The sequence below is a fragment of the Gracilinanus agilis genome, chromosome 3 (genome assembly GCF_016433145.1).
Source record: "Gracilinanus agilis isolate LMUSP501 chromosome 3, AgileGrace, whole genome shotgun sequence".
In the NCBI taxonomy this organism is placed as follows: Eukaryota; Metazoa; Chordata; class Mammalia; order Didelphimorphia; family Didelphidae; genus Gracilinanus; species Gracilinanus agilis.
Window position 1 is genome coordinate 546,255,940 of NC_058132.1, and position 14,025 is coordinate 546,269,964.

The following is a 14,025-nucleotide window of genomic DNA, read 5'->3' on the forward strand; positions in this document are numbered from 1 at the left end:
GTTATTGCCTCACACATCATAAGCACCTCCAAAGCAAGGATAATTTTTTCTTCTTTTTTTTTAATTACCAGCACTTGTCACAGTGTCTAGCATTTAGTAACCACTTTATAAATGCTTATTGGCCAACTGACTAGATCTAATTTCCCAAGAAGTGTTCATACAAAACTTCTAACCAAACTTTGCTTCTTGGTTTGCCCTGTGGAGCTAACTAGAACAAAGCTAATTCCTTTTCCACATGAAAGTGCAATTGGTACTTTAGGACAATAACCATAAATCCATTAAATCTTCTCTTCTTAAGACTTAACATAGAAAGGCAACTAGTTGGTTCAGTGAATAGGAGGCCTGGAGACACAAGGTTCTGGGTTCAAATCTGGATTACTAATTTTGTGATTCTGGGTAAATTACTTAAGTCCGGTTACCAGGACTTTACCTCTCTTCTGCTTTGAAACACATACTTAGTATTGATTCCAAAAAGAAGGTAACAACTTAAAAAGAAAAAAAAACAACAACATTTTTACTTCCTTTAACGGAACACATAATGCATGAACCTCTGGCCCATCCTGAGAGTTTTCCAGATAGTCAAGACTTTTCCTAAGGTGTGTCACCCAGAACTGAATAAAATACTCTGGGTAGCTGGGTTGCTCAGTGGATTGAAAGCCTGACCTAGAGATGGGTAGTTCTACTCTCAAATCTCGCCTCAGATACTTCCTAGCTATTTGACCCTGAGAAAGTCATTTAACCCCCATCGCCTAGCCATTAATCATTTTCTGCCTTGGAACTAATACACAGTATTGATTCTGATATGGAAGGTAAGGGTTATAAAAAAGAATATGCTGCTAATTGGTCATACTAGTCAGGATCTTTATGAATATTATTTACTTTTCTAAGTGTTTATTAGCAATCCATTTAATAAACCTTGTGAATTATCCACCCTGAGAAATGAAGGCAAACTGATCATTTTACAGTTTATAGACTATAGTCCCATGCAAAATTTGGACATTTCACCTTTATTCCTACTGACTTGAATATATGCACCTGCATATTATTATGCATTTCTAAGTTATTACTATATTTATTAGCAATGAATATAATGTAACACATATTGTTGAAGAATCCCAAAAGTATATTAGTATTTTTGTATTCATTAAAATGTGACATTCTTATTGCTGTTATGATCAAATTATTTCTAAGACCAGATAAAGACCATTAGAGAACATGACAAACATTTTAAATTTCCATAAAAATTATAAAATGAAGAATTTTAATATAACCAAGTGGTCTCTGGGTGGTGCTGTATGTCTATATTATATTTTTAGGTCTTTTTTTTTTTACAACTGAACTCTGAATTCAATCAACAAAATAACAAAGGAAAATATCAGTAATGGAGATTATGGCAGGTGTCCACTTGTATCTTTTATAGACAAACATGCTTCTAGTCAGTGTGAATTCACATACAAGAAACCCAGTAACCTCAATCTTTAGAACAAGAGAATTATACTAGAGAGGCAAACCACTGCTTCATACCAATGAGAATTTGTGAAAAATAAGATTAACAAAAAACAGTAGCAAGAATATGTTCCTTCTATTTCCAGATCCCTTTCTTGATGTCCCTGGGGGTGACATAGCCTCAGAAATGACCTATGCATGATGTCAAACAGAGAAAAAATTTCTACAAGGAAATGTTTAAGAACAAGGACCTGGAATATATGGACGCTTTCGATGATAATCCTTTTTCAGTGAATTCCTAAGCAGAAAGCTGAATGCTGTGTCAGCTAAATGCCAAGGCACTCCAAATGCAAGCAGAGTAACACATTTCCAATATAAATCTACAACCAAGTCAGTAACAGGCCTTCCTTGGGTGTTTATTCTATATTTCATTTTCAAAAACATTTGGATGTCCTTTTTTTCTTCCTGTGAACCTTGTCTGCACCCAGTACAGTAACTTTTTTTTTCAGAAATGAAAAAGATTTCAAAAAATTTATATGAATAGTTTATTTTGACTATTTCATTAATGTGACAGTTCCCCTGACATTTTCACTTAAATATATACAGGGACTACAAAATGTGTGTCTTTGCCTCTGCTTCATGGATATTTGTCAATGTTTCACTGTTGTTTCCCACATCACTCATGTTAACATATTTGTAGTTTCAGGAAAAAAAGGTTCTTTGTCACATATAAAATAATACCGTAATAGAACATTATCATTAACTTATATCATTCAGTATATAACAAGGAAGAATATGTGACATACAATCTTATATCCTCATGTATAACGTATTCTGTGAAAGGAATTGATAATAATAAATTGCATTTAACTCTTTACACTTGCAAAACAAAACATTATAGCAATGCTTCATCTGATCCTCCCAACATTCCAACATACTTAATATTATTATTATCCCATTTTTAAAGGGGAAAAAACAGCCTCAGTATTTGTTAATACATATCAGTTCCAAGATTCAAAACCAGTTTTTTCTTGTATTCACATCCAATACTCTTTCCATTTCATTTGCCTCATCTTAGTATAATCTGAATAATTCTAATGAGTTTTAGGCCTTATTAAAACATTAATTCTAATTTATTAACAAATTCATATTTTCTACTAAGACATGTCATTTGAATTTATTTTGCTGATATCTACATTCAGAAGATACTTTGATTATATAATATATTACAAATATTATGTATAAATATACACATACACACATGTGTGTTGGTATGTGTTTATCCTATGAAGTATTAAGGTAGGAGTAAAAAGACCTTAACACTTTTCCAAGGATTTGGACCTGATTTCTTCAAATAGTCAAAGAAAATTCTATAAATCCAAGAGTTGTATAAAATTCCCCGTGCCTAGAAAAATTAGATTGCCTTTTGTGACCTCAAACAAATAAATTTCTGTAGTGAGAGATAGGTTTAATCACCCTATCCTTTTGGGAATGTAAACACTTCAAATGGAAATATATATATATATATATATATATATATATATATATATATATATATATATATAGAGAGAGAGAGAGAGAGAGAGAGAGAGAGAGAGAGAGAGAGAATGAATTGTTTCAAAAGAGAGGAAAGTAGAAGAACATATCTTACTGAAGTAAGAAGAGAGAGTAGCCTAGGCAGAACAGCATCTGTGGAAACTAACAGAACTCAGAATATCTTAATATCCTGCTAATTCATCAGAGGCAATGAAGCTGCAGAGTAAGAATGAGCCAAGCCCAAGTCACTGGACACAAGCATAGAAGACAGAGAGCATATGGTGGGGGAACAGTTCAGTCTAAGCCAGCAGAGGTAGTGAAGGCAGAGAGGGCAGAAAATCAACAAACTCCTACATGACAGCAGAGTGCCTAAGTCATACAAGTGGCAATTAACAAAATAAAGGAATTTCAGATTTTCCTGACCAAATAAAACACAGAACTGAAAAGAAAATTCAATGAGCAAATTTGACACTCAGAAGCTTAAAAGGGTAAAGTGAAAACTTAAAGGTTTCAATATGTTTGAATTGAGTTCATTCATACATAGGAAGGTGATCAATGAAATACTTAAGATATTTGTGATACTTGAGATACTTAAAGTTCTTAAATTATTTAAGGACCATAAAACTATGCATATCCTTTGACCCAGCAGTATATATCACTATTGGATCTGTGTCTTAAAAAGGTCAGAAATAAGGGATAAAGACCTACCTCTACCCAAATAATTTCAGCAATCCTTTTTGTAGTGGCAAAGAATTAGATAATTAGGGTTTGTCTTTCACTTGGGGAATGGCTGAAAAAGTAGTTCTCTATGGTTCTAATATAAAACTATTGTAGCCTAAGAAATAATTAACAGAATGAACTCAGGAAATACCTGGAAAAATATATGTGAACTCTTGTAAGGTGAAGTAAGTAGAAGCAGGAGAAAAATGGGTAAAGTAACTGAAATATTAACATTGATCAACTGTGATAGACTAAATTATTATCAGTGAAGCAAGTTTCCATGATATCTATAAGGGACCCATGATTAAAAAATGCTATTCATAGCCCAAGAAGAAACTGTCTGAGTATACATCAGAGACTCTTATCTTCCTCTTTATTTCCTTCATGAGTCATTTATTTTACCTGTGATAAGTATCTTATACCTCAGCATGAGCAATATGGAAATATGTGTTGCATGAACACTATTATAACCTACATTGGAAGACTTACCACCTGGGGGGTGGGGAGGGAGGGTGGGAGAATATCCAAATCTTAAAATGGCAGAAAACAGTTGTCAAACAGTGTTTCTACATGTAACTGAAAAAATACATTTTAAAAAGTGATTAAGCAGCTCTGAAAAAAGCTGAACAAGACTACACTCCAGATGTGCTACTCTTCCCAGCACACTTCATATAAATAGGCTTTTCCCAGACTACCAATGAAACTAAACTGTTTAGGACAACAATTATAGAAAAAAATTGGATATTATAAAAAAACCAATTAATTTTGAGGAGACTGCATTTATTAAATTGAAAGCCCTTTCCCTAAAAAAGAGCTTTATTTTTAACATTTTTTTCTTTTTGCTCTTATGGGCCCAGATTTGGTGTCATATCTTATTTCTGAACCTCAGAGCTACCTTTTCCAAAACAAAGGAAAATAATTAGTTTTGTGGCTAAATATGAACTTCTTAATTCATCCCATTACTAACCCTTTAACACTAAAACTAGTAGTTTTATGTTCCAATTATTCTTTTATTCAAAAATATTTTATTTTCTCAATTATATGTAATAACAATTTCCTATGCTCCATTTATAGGAACAGTGTGTCGGACTGAAGTATAATCACATTTTAATGTCTTTTTTCTGTGTAAAACAGTGTTCTCTTTATTTTGTATACTTCAATTTCAGAACAAAATAAATATAGAAAATTTCACAATATACAATATACTAACCTCCAGATCAGAGGAGAGGAAACAGGGAGCCTATAAGCTCTGCCACAATACACTGGAAAACAGAAAGAGAAAAACAAAACAAAACATTAAACATAGGCAAAGGAAGCCAGATGGGACAAGGTCTATACTGCTGCTGTGAGAGACACAGGAAATTAAATAGAGGATTGAGTCTGATGCAGAAATTTGTCTAATTCACTTCCTCCATTTGGAGTGCAGTTTCATCTTCTTAAAAAGAGGGGACCTCATCAGGAGCAGCAGCAGTTCATTCTTCTACTGTCATTTCATCCTCATCAGTGCCAAGATCCAGATAATCATGCAGGAAATTCAATTTGAGGGAGTCTGGGAGGACTTTAGGGAGGATTCTGAAAACAGCAGAGCTGCTTAAAAAAGTAACCCCATCAAGTTTTTCATACCCTTTTCATTTTTGTTGGTTTCAGCTTTCTGCTTGAGTTTCCACTATGGGGTATCCTAGGTCTATCTTAAGTTCCTTCTTGGTCATCATGGATCAAATTTTGGAGTTCTCTAATGCCTGTGCTTCAATGATGTGTTCCATGTTGATTTTCCAGCCTTATTCTATGTTCATTACAATGCAGCAGGCTGAAGACATCAGTTGATTGTCAATTATCACTTTCTCAAACTTATTATGCAAAATTTCCTTCATTAGCTCATCCAGTTCTCAATTTTTGCTTTTTTTCCTTAACATTTTTCTTCTTTTCTTAAATCTCTGGAAGTTCTATCCCTTCCTTAGCAACAGAGACAAGAGTCTTCTCATAGAATTCATAACACTCTTCAATGGTCTCTGTAATGTATACTACTTCAAAACCAGGATTCTGTACCCATTCGACAATAGCAATAGCATAGTTGGCCACTTATTCCTTGCTCTTACCAGTGATATAATAAATGCATTTCTGTGTTCCCTTCATTATTCAGACTAGGAAGTAATCTATATGTAACAGTTCAAATAAATGGTTTCTGTTGATAGAATACTCATGGATTGCAAGCTTTAGGGGAAGGGGAGAGGAACTCATAGGATTTTTTTTTGTAGTTTTCTTTCTCTTCTGGCAGTTCAGGTAAGAGCTCTAGACACTTCGCTACAATATTCTCATGGATGTCCTTCAGAATTTTACTTGGCTGCTGCATCTGTCTTGAAATTTTCAGGGTTAGATGCTCAGAGTCTACCACACTTCAGATAAAATTAAGATAGTCCGGAATAAGTTTTCAGAAATTTCCATGATGAAGACACGCAACATACAGTTTTACAATCTTCTTTTTTGTGTTCAACGATGTAAAAAAGAGCATGGTAGGGGGATGAAGAGCAGAACTCTGAATTCCAGCTGACCTTTGACAAATAAGTGTTTTGCTGCAAGGTGATCTTCCCAATAATTTCTGAGACTCTCATAAAACTCAATATTCCTCTTTGCTGATATGGTCAAGATTAGGTATCTAATGGGGCTGGTCTTATTCAGCTCTTCCTGATCAATGTATTTCTCCTTGAACTTTGTTTTCTTCTTGATTTTGCTTTTACATTCTTCATTATATCCTATATCTACAATTGTGGGTTCTTCCTCATCTAGGTTTTTCTTTCTCTTTACCTTTATGTTTCTCATCATGACTGTTTTCTTTTATATTTTTCTTTTTTCCAAATAAAGTGTAATGACATATCCAATGATTTACAATTTACTTGACCTGTCTCTCTTTTCCAGATATTCTTTTTTCCAATCTCCGATCCCCTTGGTACCCCTGCTGATAGATATGGACTGGTTAGCATGGACTGTGAAGAAGTCATTTGAAGAAAACATTGAGAAGATGGCTGTTTAGAAGCAGCAAAAGTCCAGTCCTCTGTAAAAATCCTTCCACACCAATTGAAAATAAAGTGCTTTGAGGGAACAGTAAACCAGATTTAACAACAGGACAGATCCAGGGGACCCTCCTGCTCTATTGAACATAAAAAGTATGCAGAGAAGACTGAATTCTAAGGTTAAAGGAAAAGGAAAAAGGAAGGTCCCAAGATCCTTCGCCCACCTACTGTGCTAAGACTCCATCAGTTGCTGGAATTTCAGGGCAAGGGCTATAGCCTGGATGGAATGCTTTGCTGCCACAGCTGTGCCAGGCTCGCAGCTCTAACCACAGCTAGCAAGGAAGCTACTAGAGGAAAGACACAGAGGGGAGAGTAGCCTAGTTGCAGCCACTACTCTTCATCTTGGACCTTTGCTTTTGAGATTTTGGCCTCAGGGCACACCCACCTGCACAGATCAGCTTTGCTCCCAGTTTAATCTAATCTATCAATAGAGCAAATAAGAAGCTTTCAGAGGGTAGGGAAGCTTAATCTCCAACACCCTTCCTCTACTGACTAGGTTGAAAGCTGCCTTAAGAATCCTACTGACTGAGATGCCAGGGCAAAGGCTGAAACCCTGAAAGAATACCTTGATAAAAGGGCAGGAAACACAGCTCTCTTCAGTCTCCACACCTTCACCTTCACCTTCAGCTTCAGATGGCATCTGGGGAAGATCTGACCTCAGAGTTCATTAATATTCCATTAGCCTAATCTAGCAAATCAGCAGAGCAGAGAAGAAGCCCTTGAGGACAGAATGGCCCAAACCCACAATTCCAGCAAATAATCAGAGGAGCAAAATTATAGCCAATGACAGGGAAAAGAAGGAAAAAATATGAGTAAACAACAGAAAAAGTAAAATGAAATTATAATCAATGCCTTCTATCCAGATAATGAACTAAGAGTAAATGAAACAGAGAAAGGCCAAGGAACACCAAACAAAAATGCAAAAACTCCAGTGAACTGGACTCAGGCTTTGGAAGAACTCAAAAGAAAATTCAAAAACAATTAAGAGAGGGGCAGCTGGGTAGCTCAGTGGAGTGAGAGTCAGGCCTAGAGACAGGAGGTCCTAGGTTCAAACCTGGCCTCAGCCACTTCCCAGCTGTGTGACCCTGGGCAAGTCACTTGACCCCCATTGCCCACCCTTACCAATCTTCCACCTATGAGACAATACACCGAAGTACAAGGGTTTAAAAAAAATTAAAAAAAAACAATTAAGAGAGGCTGAAGACAATTGGTAAAAGAACTTAAAAACCAAAGTAAGTAATCTGCAAACAGAGGCCCATGAACTAAAACTAGAAAATAGTGTCTTGAAAGCCATAACTGACCAGCTTGAAAACAAGGCAAAGAAAGTGAAAGATGACCTATAAAGAAAAGCAGATGAGAAGAAGGATGACCAAAAAGCCTGGAATGAAATTCAGTTTTTAAAAATTAGATTTCAACAACTAGAAGCAAATGACTTCACAAGGCAGCAAGGGTCTATAAAACAAAACCAAAAAAATGAAAAAAATGGAGGAAAATATGAAACAACGTATTGATAAAACTAAGGACCATGAAAATAGATTCAGAAGAGACAATTTAAGAATTCTTAGACTAAGGGAAAATCATGACAAAAGAAAAAGCCTAGACATTATTCTACAGGAAATTATCTAAGAAAATTTCCTCAGTAATCTTAGACAAGTGGGAAAAGTAGAGAATGAAAGAATCCACAGATCACCTACTGTATTTAATCCCCAATTTACAATGCCCAGGAATGTTATAGACCAAGGAAAAAATACTACAAGCTGCTAAAAAGAAACCATTCAGATATCATGGAACCATAGTTAGGATAAAACAGGATCTGGCTACATCCACACTGAAGGAACAGAAGGCATGGAATATGATAGTCTGGAAAGCAAGGGAACTGGGTCTATAACCGAGAATCAACTACCCAGAAAAACTGACTATATTCTCTTGAAGGGGAAAGTATGGCCATTTAATAAAAGAGAAGATTTCCAACCATTCCTAAAGAAAAGACCTGACTTAAACACAAAATTTGATGCCCACAGAACTCAAGAAAATCACCAAAAGATAATTAAGAAAGGGGAAAAAAATTAAGGGACCTAATAATTTCAAATTTGTATTCATGTGAGAAAAGATGATATTGGTAACTCTTAAAAATTGTTATTATCATCAGGACAGCTAGAAAAATTATACTTAGAGGGTATAGTGGCAAACTGTATAGGACTATATGTGTATATATATATATATAAAACTAGGAGTAAAGAGGAGGAAAATACTATGAGAAATGGGAAAAGAGATAAAATGGTGTAAGTTTATATTGCCTAAAGAATCACATGGGGGGAGATGGGGAGAAAACCAATATAATGAAAGTGTTAAAGGAGTTGGAGACAGTCTCCAAGAACATTTTAATCATTACAGTGGAAAGGGTGAGAAAGGTTCAAATGGAAGGAAAACCTCCAACTCCAAATTCAATCATCATCATCATCATCATCATCATCATCATCATCAACCACAACAACATCAGCAGCAGCAACAATATCATCAACATCTTCAATATCATCAACATCCTCAACATCAACATCAGAAACTTCATCAGCATCATCAACATCAACTTCATCATCATCATCAACAAAACATAATTAACATCAAAATTATTGTCCTTCTTCAACATCAATGCCATCAACATCATCATCAGCATCAACATCAAAATCTAACTATCCATCTTTTCCTGGGCCAAGAAATATTTTTGCTGGCCTGCCTAACCTAATAGCATACTATGCAGAGTACTGAATGAGAACCAAGAGTCCTAAACTCTAGGCTGGAGTGCCTCTATATGTCCTTTGGGGGTAATAAGAAAACTTTTTTTCCCCTGGATTTAGGTTCCTCATTTATGTTGAGTGAAGCTTAACAGGACTCTTCATTAAGTTAATCAATTAAATCAAAGAATAAACCAGGTGCAAACAAGGAAAAAAAGCTTTCTGTAGCATGGTAGCAAAGTTCAGAAAATTAAAACTCCTGATATAGTTTGGCCTCTTAAGTCCCTGCATGACTAGGGCGCTTTGTTCCTTCTCGAGTTGGAGATATTAACTGGGTCAGTATCTTTTCATTTATACACCTAGGAGCTCCTTTTCAATGTAGTTTATGCTTATCATGTTCAAATAACACATTGATTCAATTAAAAGAGCACTTAATTAAAATGGAATAAAATGTTAAATAACAAGGGGAAAAAAAGAAAACATTGAGGCATATTCTTCATCATTAATGTGCGTGGTGATGACAAATATCTTCTCTGCTCCCAGGTAAGCACATAAGAAACCCATATACTGATCACTCATAGAGTTGTCTCCTCCATCCTGTGAATCCTCCATGAAAGACTGGTGCCAGATGTTCCTCAAGTTATTAAACAAATCAGCTTTTGACATACCAATGCTAGTTTCCAACAAAGTCAGAATCTGTTCCTGAGGATTAAGGATGATGTCAATCTTTAGCTATTTACTACTGTTTAATTTGGAAGAATCTGTCAGACTCTCATAATAGATCCTGTCAAAGGCATCAGAGATATTGAAAATGATCTCTCAAAGGAAGATGTATTTATTGGAATAAAAAGTGTTTATGATGTAGGGCATAAGCTGAACTACCTCTTCCTGGAAGGAAAAGGTCTCTTCCTCTTCCTTTTTATGTTATATTTTCTCAGGAACCTTGAGTTTTTGGGACCAAGAAAGCCATTACAGGGAAATGCTTAGTCCAGTGTCTCCAAAAATTCAGAAATTTATTGAACTTAGCACAAGAGAAGATGGTACATTTTCAGTTCCTCATACAAAATAGAATGTATCTGCTGATATATAGTGCAAAGATTTTAATATTATAGGTAGAAAGATCCATGTGTTGTGAGAGATTTTCATTGGTAGCTCTAAGAGAGGCAAAACAGACATCTCTTGTCTCTCTTCATCCACCCTTCTTAAAAGCAGATTTTACTTACTAACATCAATGAGAGAAGGATGTAATGGCAAGGGAAGATTGGTAACTCCTCTCTTATCAGAAGGAGTTCTTGACTAGAATAAAATCTAAATCCTCCATTAAATATTATTAGTTAAAATTTTCAGGTTCAAGCTAATTTCTGATTGCTATTTTATTATTTGCAGAAACAGGACTCCAAGACTTGACTCCATCCCCCCAAATAACCGTTCCATAATTAATATATGTACCAAATAGTAAAGAAACCCCATTATCCAAATTCCAGCAAAATGAAAATTAGAGAAGTTACACAGTAGAATATATATCAGACAATAAAGAGTGAAAGAGCTCTCATATGGAGCAAGTGACTCAACATAACTATGAGGAAAGTTATAAATTTTACCCGAGGGAAAACTACCTGAAGACTTTAATGGAATAAGCTGGAGGTAGACATTACAATGATTGTTACCTCCTCTTGTGACAACCTGTTCCTAGAATCTTTTCCTTCAGCAACATGAAGTGGTATTGGTCTTCCATTTTTTTCTTTAAGCTGGAAGCTAAAATGCATGAAGTTAAAAGGAACTTAAAGCATGCCCAAAAGCTCGAAGAAACTAAGGAATTCTCTCTCACTCTTACCATCTCTATTCTGCCCCTTATGCAGGCACAGGGCATTTCTCTCCACCAATTTAATACAAATCAGTGAGCATTCGGGCTACAATTACATAAATATATGTGAATGTTTCATCTTTTTGCATGTTCTTAATGTATTTTATGTACATCATTTGTCTATTTAATGGTTATAGATTTGAATTGAACATTTCTAGGATTCCATGTTTGAAACTACATTTATAAAATCATCCACATATGAGGAAGTCAAATATAAGTAAGTTGTTTTTTTCCCTTGGCCTTGATGAGGTAAACATATGAATTTATCCACGAGAGCATAAAAAAGCTAAGCAGTATAAGTGAAACGTAGATCACCAAAACATTTGAAATATTGAATATTATTGAAATATTAATGCCCATGCAATAGTTCCAAACATTCAGTGAGTTCTACATTCACATACAAACCAAAATACCTTCACCTTTTCCCTAGGAATAGTATTAGAGATAGTGTCAAACATTTTGCTGTATTCTTGGTAAAATATATACATATATCTTAACATATCCATAAGTTTAGTAACTGTCAAAGAAATATAATTATTCTGCTATGATCTAAATTGTATTAGGTCATTGTGATATTTTTGATCAATGGGTCCTTTTAATATATTTTCCAATAACCCTTTGAATAATTTATCCCATAAATTTGATAATAATTTAGATCAATCCCACTGATATAAAACATAGATACTATTTCCTTTTATGAAAACTAAAATTGCATTTCACCTCTCTAATTGGGTGATAATTCATTTATTTTTTAAAATCTTTGAAGATTTATGGTCCTGTATTCACATCTGCCATGTACCTTTGTACTCTAGCTTGCAGTTCTCTTAACCTAGTGACAAACATTAAATAATGGCACTTAAGCGATCCCATTGTTTACTTAATTATTTAGGCTATAAAATCAATGTTTATATATTTGTTATGACTTTTCAAACATAATCATCATTCACCTTGGCAGATGAAACAGTAGCAACAAAAGAATATATTCTCTCATTCTATTATTAATTAGCAATGTGACATATGCCCCAAATAATGATTCTTTCTTACACTTGTTTTCTCATATTTGGACTTAAACCAACTTTTAGCTTTTGCTGCCCATATCAGCTTTTTATTAGTTATAGCAGGTCTCAAAGTATCTTAAAATAACCTTTTTACACTGTCATAATAATCATTTGCCAATTATTTTAATTTTCTTTCCTTATATATGTCTTTTACATAAATTGGTGAGCTTCAAAAACATCAAAATGAGTCCCTTATTTTCCTTATTCATTGGTAATATTTCTCATTGTTGCTTGATAATTTTAATCTTCAAAGCTTCTTGTCACTTCCTAGGCTATTTTTAGAAATCTTCTACATGGAATCCACATATTATCTGGATTTCTCACTATCTGCCCAAACCAGGTAGCAAATACTTTAACAACTAACATTTGCCATTGTTCCTCTTTCAAGAGGTGATGTAGTTGCCAAGGGGAAAATTTAACCTGGATTTTATTCTCAGAAGCAAACAGTAGCAAAGTGGCTTAGAAAATAGAGTCACAGAAAATGAATCAGGAAGGTTCACCTTCCAGAGTTTATGTCTGGCCTCCAACAAGTTAACTAATGCTATTTGACTCAATCGACTTATGTAAAATGAGCTAGAGGAAGAATTGGTAAACCACACTAGTATTTTTGCCAAGAAAACCCCAAATGGAGTCACTAAATGCCAGACATGCCTAAAATGATTGAACAACAATAAGAAAAAAAACAAATAAAAAACATTGCTAAACTGAGTGGGGAAATGACTACTATATCTTTAACTATTTTTTTTTATCAGAAGAGAGGAAAGTCCAAAATAATCTGACATAAACCTGAATTTTGGTAGAACATATTTCAAAGGGTACAGAAGAAAGCATTTCAAAATAAAGACAAGCTATTGGTAAGCGATTAATTCATATTTTTCTTTTCTGTCACTAAAGGACTTGAAGCTTTAGCTTTTTCCCAAACCTACTATATAACAAAACAGTTTTTTTACAATGTGAAACCACATCCAATTCTGAATTTCCGTCATTTTTTGAAGTATCATTTAGAACAATAGTTGAAATGTTGATGAATTAACTATATGATTAACTATTTATAGAGAATAAAGCAGCTACATGGAGCAGTAGAAAGAACTCCACACCCATAGTTAGGATTTCCTGAGTTCAAATCAAGCCTCACATATTTACAAGGAAGTCACAAACTGGGCAAGTCACTTAACCTTGATTAGTTCAGTTACCTCTATAACTGTAAAATGAGCTGGATGAGAAAATAACAACAACAAAAAAACTAGTATCTTTGCCATGAAAATCACAAATAAGATTATAAAGAGTCAGAAATGACTGAAATGACTAAATAGCAACAAATATGCTCAGAGTCATGCTAGACACTATAGTGAATATACAGGTCATGATTTCTGAGCAGAGGTTCATCATTCTTTAATCTTAATGTTACTTAGTCATATTATGCATAGAAAAGTATGCATGAACCTTAGCTGAGAATCTTTTTGTTGTTTTTAGATTAATATGCCTATGTAATGTATTGAGCATTATTGTCTTCATTCATTGTTTTAATGAAATCACCAGCTACTATTTTAACTATGGATGGTTGTGGAAAGTGACTCTGTTATGAATAATATTGATATAGA

At 34.3% G+C, this 14,025-nt stretch overlaps 1 pseudogene; it reads right to left on the reverse strand.

Annotated features, from left to right (window-relative positions):
* Positions 1–5,138: 5,138 nt before the first annotated feature.
* LOC123241829 lies at positions 5,139–6,519 on the reverse strand (annotated as a pseudogene).
* Positions 6,520–14,025: the final 7,506 nt, after the last annotated feature.